The 13359-nt window shown below is 37.9% G+C and overlaps 1 pseudogene; it reads left to right on the plus strand.

Annotated features, from left to right (window-relative positions):
* LOC144372415 (chromodomain-helicase-DNA-binding protein 1-like) overlaps positions 1-13359 on the plus strand; it is a 34956-nt pseudogene that overhangs the window by 9315 nt on the left and 12282 nt on the right.

A 13359-nucleotide genomic window follows, 5' to 3' on the forward strand; every position in this document is an offset into this window, starting at 1 on the left:
AGGTAATAAGATTGGGACATAAATGTCCTTGGGTACTTTATGTAAATTGTCCCATTTTGGTTTCATGAAAATCCTAGTAGGCAGGGATTATTATTCATTTTACAAATGAGGAAATTAAGAGATTAAGAATCCAAGTAAGGCAGAGCAGACATTCAAACCCAGCACTTGGTGCTTTGGGCCTCTTTTTTTTAATGTTTATTTTTTTAGTTGTAGTTGGACACAATACCTTTATTTTATTTATTTAGTTTTATGTAGTGCTGAGGATCAAATCCAGGGCCTCGCACATACTAGGCAAGTGCTCTACTGATGAGCCACAGCCCCAGGCCCTGGACCGTGTTTTTAAGAGTGTCTGTAAGTAGGTAGAAGCATTGAAATGTCACCTTATTCAGTAGAAACACATTTTTATATTTCAGTCTGTTCTGAATGCATTTCTGGGTGGATTTAAGAGCCTTAGTAATAAAGGGACATTTATAATATTGACTCATATCAAGAATCCCAACAACATAATTGTTTCCTTTAGTATGTTTGTTAATGTTATATTTCTCCATTGCTATATTTTACATTCTGAAAATAGGCAATGTGATAAAATCTGCACTCAAGAGGTTTATGAAGGCCATTTAAAGTTGTATGTTATCACCATGAAATATTGAAATCTTTTGGACAACAGACAGTAGGCTTGTAAAATCTTGGATCGAGAAGATCAGGAGTTCCCTTGTTGGACTCTCCATTCTTGTGTTGGAATTCCCTCTACTTTTGTTTCTGGGAAACAATCTTTAATTTCCTTTGATGAGTGATTCAATCCACTTTCACTCATTGAACCAAAATCCACTTCACTTAGCCTTTTGCGTTAAATAAGCATTTTTAGATGTTTGTGTATATACATATCTGTGTCTAGTCCTTCCAAAGGAATAAGACCTAGTCTGTTTTGAGTGGAACTATACTATGGACGCTCACCACTTATGTCATAACCACTGTCCAACCTCATGGGGACCCTGTCTCCTTATAATCCTAAATATATCCCCTGCTTATTCTGCCCAGTGCTCTCCTTGGACTTCCTGCCCTCTCTTTGGATCCTCAGTTCAGTCTTCTCCTACTCCATTCTCATTAGATGAGTGTCTGTCTCTGGCTCTCTTCCTCTCAATTTTCTCTGTAGCCTGAGGAGGAAGGCTTCCTTTTTTTGTTGTTGTTTTTCTGCAAATATTTATTGAATCATGGTCCAGATGAGGCCATAGGGATAGAGAAGATTAAGACATTGACCTTGACTTTCAGGGGTGTGTAGTCTTGTAGAAGATGCAGACAAACATAAACAAAGGCAAAAGGGTGGCATGTGCTCACCAGTAGGTAGAGTGCCAGTGTATTTATTAACCTGCCCACCGCCTATACTGTGAGCCTCTGTGATCAGATTTCCCACATTTAATTCCTTCCCTCCAAAATTCCTCTTACAGTGCTTGTGGGACACAAGAACTGTGTAAACATATTTATTAAATGGTTTAAATAAGAGTGAAAAATGAGAGATGCTTAAAAAAGAGTTGAGTAAAAGTGAGGAAGAATATGATATTATTAACAGCTAGTACTTATTGAGATTTACTGCTATAGTTTGGATCCTATATATCTCCCAAAGGCTCATATGTTAAAGTCTTGGTCCCCAGCATGAAACTGGTGAGAGTGTGTGGAACCTGTGAAAGGTGAGCCCTCATGGGATGTCTTCTGGTCATTCATTGAGGGTGTGTCTTTGGAATGGGTAGCAGGGATCCAGCCTCTTCTTTGCTCTCTCTGTCCCAGCCTTGAGATAGCTGGCTTGCTCTGCCATGCCCTTCTGCTATGGTGTGCTTAACAGCAAGGGGTCCAGTTGATGGTGGACTGACCCTCCAGAATTGTGAGCCAGAGTAAAACTTTTCACTTTATAAACTCATTATCTCAGCTACTTGTCACAGTAGCAGAAAGCTGACCAACACATTCATTATGGGTTAATTATCTTTCTTTGTATTAGTTTTTTTATTTATGTATGAATACATATCACATATATAGAGCACGTTGTTTTCATATCTCTGGTTTTATACACAGTATATTCACACCATTCATGTCTTCATACATGTACTTAGGATAATAGTGTCCATCACATTCTATCATCACTTCTAAACCCATGCCCCCTCCCTTCCCCTCCCACCCCTCTGCCCTATCTAGAGTTTGTCTGTTCCTCCAACGCTCTCCCTCCCTACCCCACTAAGAATCAGCCTCCTTATATCAAAGAAAACATTCAGCATTTGGATTTTTGGTATTGGTTAACTTCACTTAGCATTATTCTCCAACTCCATCCATTTACCTGCAAATGCCATGATTTTATTCTCTTTTATTGCTGAGTAATATTTCATTGTGTATGTTTGCCATGGTTTTTAATCCATTCATCTACTGAAGGGCATCTAGGTTGGCTCCACAGTTTAGCTATTGTGAATTGTGTTGCTATAAACATTGATGTGGCTGTGTTCCTGTAGTATGCTGTTTTTAAGTCCTTTGAGTATAGACCGAGGTGTGGGGTAGCTGGGTCAGATGGTAGTTCCATTCCCAGCTTTCCAAGGAATCTCCATACTGCTTTCCATAATGGCTACACTGATTGCAGTCCCACCAGCAGTGTATTTTCTCCCACATCCTCGCCAACACTTATTGTTGTTTGTATCCATAATAGCTGCCATTCTGATTGGAGTGAGATGAAATCTTAGAGTACTTTTGATTTTTATGTCTCTAATTGCTAGTGTTGATGAACATTTTTTTTCATATATTTGTTGACTGATTGTATATCATCTTCTGAGAAGTGTCTGTTCAGGTTTTGGCCCATTTATTGATTGGGTTGGTTGGTTATTTATTTATTTATTTATTTTAGTGTTTAGCTTTTTGAGTTCTTTATATACCCTAAAGATGAGTGCTCTGTCTGATATGTGAGGGGTAAAGATTTGCTCCCAAGATGTACACTCTCACAAATTGTTTCTTTTGTTGAGAAGAAACTTTTTAGTTTGAATCTGTCCCATTTATTGATTCTTGATTTTAATTCTGGCACCAAAGGAGTCTTATTAAGGAAGTTGGGGGATAATCCCACATGATGGAGATCAGGGCCTACTTTTTCTTCTATTAGTTGCAGGGTCTCTGGTTTTATTTCCAGGTCCTTGATCCATTTTGACTCGAGTTTTGTGCATGGTGAGAGATAGGGGTTTAATTTCATTTTGCATGTGGATTTTCAGTTTTACCAGCACCATTTGTTGAAGAGTTTATCTTTTCTCCAGTGTGTGTTTTTGGCACCTTTGTCTAATATAAGGTAATTGCAATTTTGTGGGTTAGTCTCTGTGCCCTGTATTCTGTACCATTGGTCTACCAGTCTGTTTTGGTGCCAATACCATGATGTTTTTGTTACTATTGCTCTGTAGTATGGTTTAAGGTCTGGTATAGTGATGCCCCCTGCTTCACTCTTCTTGCTAAGGATTGCTTTAGCTATTCTGGGTCTCTTATCTTAGCAGATGAATTTCATGATTGCTTTTTCTGTTTTTATGAGGCATGCCATTGGGATTTTGATTGGAATTTCATTAAATCTGTAAACTGCTTTTGGTGGTGTGGTCATTTTGATAAAATATTAATTCTGCCTAACCTAGAGCGAGGTAGAGCTTTCCATCTTCTTTGATTTCTTTTTTAGGGTTCTATAATTTTCTTTATACAGATCTTTTACCTCTTTCCTTAAGTGGATTCCCAAGTTTTTTGTGTGTGTTCTGGGGTTTTTGTTTTGTTTTTGTTTTTGTTTTATTTTTATTGTTGTTTTGAGGTTATTGTGCATGAGATAGTTTTTCTCATTTCTTTCCAGAGGCTTTGACACTGATATACAGAAATGCTTTTGACTTATGATGTTGATTTTATATCCTGCTACATTCATTTATTTACTAGTTCTAGAAGTTATCTGGTGGAACTTTTAGGTTCTTCTAGGTGTAGAATCGTATCATCATCAAATAATGCCAATTTGAGTTCTTTTCCTATATGTATCCCTTTGATTTCTTTCGTCTAATTGTTGTGGCCAGTGTTTCATGTACTGTGTTAAATAGAAGTGGTAAAAGAGGGCATCCCTGTCTTGTTCCAGTTTTTAGAGGGAATGCCTTCAATTTTTCTTCATTTAGAATGATGTTGGCCTGGGGCTTAGTATAGAGAGCCTTTATGATGTTGAGATATGTTCCTGTTATCTTTAGTTTTTCTAGTGTTTTGAACATGAAGGAGTGCTGTATTTCGTCATATGCTTTTTCTGCATCTATTGAGATGATTACATGATTCTTATCTTTAATTCTATTGATGTGATGACTTACATTTATTAATTTCTGTTGAACCAACCTTGCATCCCTGGGATGAATCCCACTTGATCATGGTGCACAATCTTTTTGATGTTTTTCTATTCCATTTGCCAGAACTTTATGAGAATTTTTGTATCTTGTTCATTAGAGATACTGGTCTGAAGTTTTCTTTTTTTGATATGTCTTTGCCTGGTTTTGGAATCAGGGTGATATTGGCCTCATAAAATGAGTTTGGAAGTGCTCCCTCTTTTTCTATTTCCTGAAATAAATTAAGAGTATTGGTATTAGTTCTTCTTTAAACGTCTTGTAGAACTTGGCTATGTATCCATCCAGTCCTTGGCTTTTCTTGGTTGGTAGACTTCTGATAGTATCTTCTATTCTGTCATTTGAATTTTTTTTAAGAGAGAAAGAAAGAAAGAGAATTTTAATATTTATTTTTTAGTTCTCGATGGTCACAACATCTTTGTGGTGCTGAGGATCGAACCCAGGCCGCATGCAAGCCAGGCGAGCGCGCTACCGCTTGAGCCACATCCCCAGTCCATCGTCATTTGAAATTGATCTGTTTAAATTGTATATTTCATCCTGATTGAATTTAGGCAAATCATGACTCTAGAAATTTGTCAATGCCTTTGAGGTTTTCTATTTTATTGGAGTACAAGTTTTCAACATCATTTCGGATTATCTTCCCGTATGTCTGTAGTATCTGTCGTGGTATTGGAAGGAAGGCTTCCTTTTTATAGGCCAGCCTTTACACAGACGTTTGTTTTAATTTTTCAGGTATTGTCCTTCCTTACCCACTTTTTTGTTTGACACACTTAGTTTTACAAGTGCAAAAATAATGCAGTGGGATTCCATAATGTTTACCAATAAAATTAAAAACTTAAAGTCTTATAACGCCCACTTTATTATCTTTTGCATGATTTTCACATTTTTAAAAGGATATTCAATATTTATACCTTTTCATTATTGTATTTTACAGCTACCATTTATCCTTTTATCACCTATTATTAGATAGTTTATTTTCATTTTTTTGCTATTTTAAGTTAATGCATCTAGAATAGCATCCAATATTTTTCCATATTTTGGATTTTTTAACAGCTTTCCACCAGTAGCATCTGTTAAAAATATGATTCTAGGACTGAAACTTCTTGAGAAATTGCCCTCGTGACATACTATACTATAAACTTGCTGTGGCAGCAGCCCCCAGTGACCTCCACGTTAACAAGTCCAGTGGCTGCATCATCCTGGACATCTTCGTGATCCTGTTCACCACTCTCCCATTTTAAAGTCCTACTCCTTTAGCTGCTGTGACATCACTGTCTCTTGATTTTTCTTATGGGTTTGAATCTCTGCTCTGCTCTTATGATCTTGACCTAGTTACCTAGCCTTTCAGAGTTTTAGTGTCCTTGTTGGCATGATTATGGTCACTTGTCTTATTCCTTGGATTAAATTGCACACAAAGCCACAAGCACAATGTCTGTTACATAGTACAATATGATAAATGTATCCTTTCATTTCTGTCTCTGGCTCCTTACTTTCTGCATAGATCTCTCTCATATGAGGGGAAAACAAAGCACATGGTAACCTTTCCAGATAGGAAGGTCATGATGCCAGGTATGCTTCTATCAGAGTGGGCTGTTAGTTTTTCTAACAAGTCATAATTGTATAGTAAGATATGGTTGTGAAATATATTTGAGCTACACGAAGCTGAAAGTTTGGATTTTCTCTCACAGCTTCTCCTGGAGTGTTCTTGTTGTGGATGAAGCCCACAGATTGAAAAGCCAAAGCTCTCTGCTGCATAAGACACTCTCAGAGGTAAACTCAAAGGATAGTCTTAGATTTTACATACCCTCCTTCCTTTTTTAATAGACTTTATTTTTTAGAGCAAGTTAGGTTTACAACAAAATTGAATAGAAGGTACAGAGAGTTTCCATATATCCCCTGCCCCTTTACAAGCCTAGCTTCCCCCATCTCAGCCTCTCCCTGAAGAGAGATGTTAAAACTAATGAAACTACATTGGCACCACAGTATCACCAGAGTCCGTAATGCTGGATTCACTCGCTGTTGCATGTCCTGTGAGTTTGAACAAACAGGTGATGGCATGTTTCCACCCTATAGTATCATGCAGAGCAGTTTTCTGGCTCAGAAATCCTATACCCATCTGTTCACCGTTCCTTCTCCCCTCTAACTGCCCTTTATTTTTTTTTTTTTAAATATTTATTTATTTATTTATTTTAGTTTTCGGCAGACACAACATCTTTGTTTGTATGTGGTGCTGAGGATCGAACCCGGGCCGCACGCATGCCAGGCGAGCGTGCTACTGCTTGAGCCACATCCCCAGCCCTCTAACTGCCCTTTAAAACCACTTAGTTTAGTCTACACAGAGCCAACTAAATTGAAACTTTATTATTATTATTATTATTATTATTATTATTATTATTATTATTATTTGTTCTAATTTGTAATATATGACAGCAGAATGCATTACAATTCACATTACCCATATACAGCACAATTGTTTATATCTCTGGTTGTACACAAGTAGAGTCACACCATTCGTGTCTTCATGCATGTACTTCGGATAATGATGTCCATCTCATAAATTAAAACTTCTGTATTCAGACTTCTGCAGAGCTAAATAAACCTATTTGGGAGGGCAGTGACAAAAGTAGTATTTAATATGGCTAATTACTATTCCTTTCTCTTTTATATAGAAGATAACATTTACTAAAATCTAGTTATCAAATGAGTCAGACCCTACCCCAATAAAATGCATTGTATTTTTGGAGATGTTTCAACTCTCTTTTGAGTGCTTTTAATTTTTCTCTCTTTTTTTTTTTTACAAATAAAGATCTTATACTCCTGTCTGCAGTTGTAGATGCATTGGAAATACCTTACGCCTCCCCTAATTTACCTATTTAGAAACTTACCCTTCACATGGAGTCATGAAGAGACCAATTTCTTACAGCATATTGCCTTCAGTCTCTCATCTGTTGTATTTTTAGTATGATACACTTGATTGCATTCCCTTCTCTTGATCTCTTGTATCATTCAGCAAAGTAGATGAGAAAGATCATTGTGGCCTGGAGCTGCCCTTGTTTCTGAGAAGCCAATGAAATGTGAAGTACCTTGTTGACTTGAAAATTTGCTCATTCATGAGACCACACTTGTTAATTTCTGAGATAATCAAAATTTGGTCCTCATCCTATAATAAATCACTTAAATTTAGAGGTCATTTAGAAGAAAATCTTAGACCTGGATTATGTATTTAATATTTATTGGCCTAAAAGTTGCAGTGTTTAGAGTTTTTACTGAAGATATCATCATTTTTATTAGTTTCAAATATTGTTATCCCCTGCCTGGTAGGGCATCCTCTATCTCTGCTGTCCTCTTTGCCTTTTTTTAGGGACCCTTGATTACATGTCCTTCCCAAGAGTTTGTACTCTATATTTAAAATAATACACATGCATAGGATGTGACTTTTCCACATTACTTAATTCTGCTGGTGTAAGTTCTTGTTAATGTCAGCTCAGAGGTTGACCTTACTTGGCCTGATATCTGTTGTTACTGTTTTTCTTCCTTCATTAGTCTCTTATCCTCCGTGTTCCTATCTGTTTCTCAGTGTTTTTCCTTTTTCTCTTGGAAACGCTGGGGTTTGACCCAGGGCTTCATGCATGCTAGGCAAGCGTTCTGCTGGTGACCCACATTCCCAGCCCTGTTTCTCAAAAATTTACAAAATCCCTTTTTATATTGGACTGTCCATGGCTTACTATCCAGAAACATCTAGAAATCTTGATATCTTGACTCTGATATATTGCAAAGTTTATGAACAGACATTGTGTCAGTGTAAATCTTGCTGCTTGCTTGTAGCAGAGAGGCCTGATGCTATAAATAACTTTGGCTTCTCAAACTCTTTGAATGAATGTGTTTACTCAGATACTCCCATTAATTCCCCCATGTAGGTCATAACATAATTTGACTCCTCACATAGATTGCATTTAGTAACCCTAGTGAATACTCATGTAATACTCAAGAGTTTACAACGTGATGTCACTTACATGCTTACAAGAGTGTCTTCTTACAGATTATTATCCCCTCCTTATGGTTGAAACTGGAGAGGTATTATTTCTCACATTAAATAGAGTGTACAACTTGTACCTGAGCCTTCTGATTTCATTTGCCTTGGTTCATTGTGTTATATCATGTCCCTCTGTGTTCAAATAAATGTTGTGATGGGTCACTTGGTTTTGCTTCCCAGTGGTAGAGATTTTTAATTGTGTTTATTTACATATTCTAGTTCTCTGTGGTCTTCAGTCTCCTGTTGACTGGAACTCCTATCCAGAACAGCCTCCAAGAGCTCTACTGTCTCCTCAGTTTTGTGGAACCTGACCTGTTTTCCAAGGAACAGATGGAGGATTTTGTTGAACATTACTGGGATATTGAAAAAGAGTCCAAATCAGGTTAATTCCCATTCAGCAAATTATCCCCAAGAGATCTTGACACAGAAACTTCCCTAATGCATAAGAGTTGTAGATTGAAAAGGAAGAGAATCAATAACTGGAGAATGCCTTCCAGGGAGAAAAACCACCACAGCTATAAGGCAGATGATGGTCCCTCATGTGGTGTCCACTTGTCTGCTATCCATGGCTCTTACTTGTTTGTTACATGATTCTGCAGTGGGGCTTATTGGTTCACTTTTGGAAAAAGTAGAAAGTACCCACTGATATGTGTGCTTTTTTAAAAACCAACTTCTAATTTTTTTCATTTTTTTCTCTTTGTGGTATGGAGATTGAACCCAGGGGTGTTCTACCACAGGCATACATTCCCAGTCGTTCTGGAAAAAAATGGAGACAGGGTCTTGCTCAGTTTCATAGGCTGGCCTTCAGCTTACCATCCTCATGCCTCAAGTTCATGTTACCATGCAGCTTCAACTTGTAATTTAAAAAAATTATAGATTTTGTTAACTTTCCATGCCACTTGCCAGTGCAGAAAAGTAAGTGCATGCTATAGACCCAGACTACTGTTAAGAATTCTGCAACACTGCTGTTTTCTTTTAACCAGAAGTTTGAGATGATTGGGATGTGGAAGGGAAAAGGGAAGCCTTCATTTGTATAACCGTAGCTTTTTCTTATACTTTTGCCACTCTGCCTTGTGGAACATTCCCATAATATCTGAATACCCTAGGATGATTGTCCAAAACAGATGGCAGGGGGCCACCCAGTGATTATGTGTGTGCTGGTTAAATATGAGTTGCAGAGGGTTCTTAGAGCAAAAATTCCTAAACCACAGGGTAAAGATGATCTGCAAACCTGCTCTGATTGATTACTCCCATGGTTAGAGTTGTCAGATATGGGATATCTAATTACAAATGACAAGGGACACACTGGTACTGAAGAGCTATGAATTGTTTATCTGAATTTCACATTTAACAAGTTGCTTGTATTTTTGTTTTCTGTTTCTGGTTTTCCTACATGATGTATACTTCCAACTTAGTGTACCTTTTGAAGTCTAAGATGCCTGTAAAAGAACAAGGGATTAGAAGTTTTTAAAAATCCACTTTTAATGCTCGCCATTTTCACATTCACCTGTGTGTCCATGGATAAGTGGTCTGATTTCTCTGACTCACTTAACTTTCATAAACATGGAGACAGTATTGCTCACCCTGCATTTCTATGCTGTATGCTGATCAGTGAGATGAAATGAAGAATACCCTGGAAAACAGTGTTTTGAAAATGAGATTATTCCTAAGAAGAATCCAGTTCTTTGAGTGTTATAGTTTGGGTATTAAAAGCCAGTAACAAGTCCAGAAGGAAAAGGAAGAAACCAGGAAAGGGAGAAATGATTGGTCCTCTAATTATGGTGGTTCAGCTTATAATTTTTTGACTTTACCACTTTACAAAAGCAGCAACATTCAGTAGAAACTGTACTTTGAATTTCAAATTTTTATTGGTGTACCTATTTGTACCTGTTGATGTTTTGCATAGTGATTACTTAGGTCATTAGCATATCATATAGCAAAACCTTTATCATTTCTTTATGGTGAATATATTCAAAATTATGGATTCTAACTGGGTTAAGATATAAAATGCATTATTGTTAGTTATATTAGAATGTTCAATATAATCATCAGAGAAATGGAAATCAGGAACACAAGGGAACCCCCCCCCCCCGTTAGAATGGTTAATACAGACACCACACGCTGGCAAGGCTGTGGTGGAAGGGGAACTCTGAGACACCCGGGTGGGAATGGAAATGGTATGGCCATCGTGAAAACCAGGATGGCGTTTCCTCAGAAAACTAAATAGAACTGCTGTACAATTCAGCAATCCCATACTGGGCATATAGTCGAAGAAGGGGATCGACATGTCAAGAGATGTCTGTGCTCCTGTGTTCATTGCAGCACTCTTAACAGTACCCAGAGTGTGGAGCTCACCTAGATGTCCATTAGCAGATAAAAAGGAAATGTGGTGTAGATACAGGATGGGATGCTCTTCAGCCATAAGAAGGCATGAGTTTCAGTCTTTTCCCAGGCTTGGGATAGGTTGTATCTGTCCTGTGAGGCGGGGTGGCAGCAGCAAGGCACCACTCCCCAATGACTCAGCGACCCTGAGGGTAAGTAACTGATACCACACAGTGCTCTGTGTTGTCAGTTGTTTAGTCACAGGCATTCAGCACATTACATGAAGTATTCACAGTTTTTCATAGAAGAGGCTTCAGGTTAGATTATTTTGCTGAGTGGACTAATGTAAGTGCTGAGCACTTTTGAGGTAGGGTGGGCTGAGCTGTGGTGTTTGGTATGTTAGGTCCGTTCAAGGCATTTTTTACATCTAAGATATTTTCAGTTTGTGATGGGTTTATAGGAATGTAATCCCTTTGTAAGTCCAGGAGCATCTGTAACTGAAAACTTACTGTACAGACCTAGAACGCAGAATTAGCATGAAAATGAGGAAAGTGAGTTGGTCCACGTTCTCTAGTAGTTCAGCGCCTCTGCTGTATTTTTGTACCACACTCTTTTTTTGTGTTTTTCCTTCCACAGCAAGTGAACTTCACAACCTCTTGCAGCCGTTTCTGCTGAGGAGAGTGAAAGCAGTGGTAGCTAAAGAACTTCCCAAAAAGACAGAAGTAGTGATATACCATGGCATGTCAGCATTGCAGAAAAAATACTACAAGGCTATTTTGATGAAACACCTAGGTATTCAGAGGGCACTTGGTCCATTAAGAAACTAAATGGGGATGTGATTTTTGTGCAGGGAAATATTTTATGATTACACTCACTTTGTGTAGCAAGAATATAAGGTAGAATTTTGTATTCTGAATGATATGCCAATCACCTGATGTGGAACAATAGCAGTGTTAAGTGTAGCTCAGACTTGGTTGTTGCATGATGGAATTTCTCTTTTTCCCCTTGCATGGTTTTTCTTATGCCTGCAATATAGCAAACACTTTTAAGTGTCTACTCATGATTTTTATCCTCTATTTGCTTTTTTTTTCTGCTGTCTTCAAACCACAACAGCAGTTAAAGAAGAAATTTTAGAAGTTTACAATTGTTTTAACAAAGCACTGCTAAGTTCACCTTGTAGACTTCCTTCTCAAAACAAAGTGAGGAGTAAGAAAATCCCATATGGATATGATTTTAATTCTCAGTGCAATTGATTGCCATTTGAGAGGTTAGTATAAATTTGAGGGAAATACTATGAAATGAATAAGGTTATGTTTGTGTTTTGTTTGTGTTTTGATTTGTTAGTCCTTTTTCCTCTCTATCTTCAAAATTTCAGATGCATTTGAAAATGAGATGGCAAGGAAAGTTAAACTTCAGAATATCTTATCCCAGCTTCGAAAGTGCGTGGATCACCCGTATTTGTTTGATGGTGAGCCAGTGTCCTGTTTCCCCCCATTATTTTTCATTAGTAGTTCTGTAACCAAAATCATAGCCGGACTCTTCAACAGAACTGCTGCATTTATGTGTCTACTCTGCTTCTTCTCATTTTCTCTATATTAATGATATCTCGTGTTAATCATACTGAAGATTTCTTCACATGTCCCATAATATTCCTTAAGCTGCTTTCCTTTTTCTCTCTTAATGCAGGATCCATTGCATTTGTCTTGACTCTACTTTTCTGCAATCTAGAAATGTTTCTAAGCTTTTTTGGAGGGCAGGGAGCTTTTCTTTCTTTCATGATAGTGACAGTTGTGGAGAGGAAAACTGGCAGCTTTACAGAATGGGTCATAATGAGGATTTATCTGACCCTTCTTCAGGATTAGATTTCCTTTCGTCTTGAGCCCTCTCGGTCACTACGCCCAGTTCCCTGTGTTCTCTGTGATGCCCAGGCATTGTCAGTTCACGTTTTGTTAACCTCTCAGATCCCTTGACACAGCAGATGGCTTCCTCCATGGGACGCTCTTCACTCAGCTTCTGGGGTAGCAGTTTTTCCTGCCTTTCTTCCTCCCTGCATGCTCCTGCTCTGTGCCCTTTTCTCTCTCCTTTCATCCTAGTGACTTCTGTACATGTCCCTCTAAGCACTGCTCTTGTTGCCACAAATTTATGTGTAGTGTTTTATTTTCATTCCCATTGGGGTTTTTGGATGCACTCTGATGGCTGGCCCTGGAATTCCCTAGTGTAGAAAGATTGCAAAAGGTCTGCTGTACTTGTTTTAAGGAGTCTGCCAAGTACCATTAGGAGCTGTTTAAAAGTTTAACAGAACTTTAATCAAGTGCACATTAGAACTTTTTTTTAAGGGAGAAGGGGCATTAGGAACATAGATTTTGAAGGACATCTTCCAGAATATTCTGACTGCCGCCTGTACCTTGAGAATCACTTTTATACACACCTAAGCCTATTTCTTGATTTCTTATCTAGAGTGAGAGCCTTAGAATTTCCTTTGTGGATCTTCTTGATCTCTGGCATCTTCCTTTCCCTCAGTTTCCTAAAGAGTGAGTTTGCTTCTTAGATAAATATTTATTAGACTTTTTGGATGTGCCAGGCTCTGCAGTTGATATTAAGCAAATAATTAGAAAATGCCTCGAATAGGTGAGACTGAAG

The sequence above is a fragment of the Ictidomys tridecemlineatus genome, unplaced genomic scaffold (assembly GCF_052094955.1).
Source record: "Ictidomys tridecemlineatus isolate mIctTri1 unplaced genomic scaffold, mIctTri1.hap1 Scaffold_102, whole genome shotgun sequence".
Lineage (NCBI taxonomy): Eukaryota > Metazoa > Chordata > Mammalia > Rodentia > Sciuridae > Ictidomys > Ictidomys tridecemlineatus.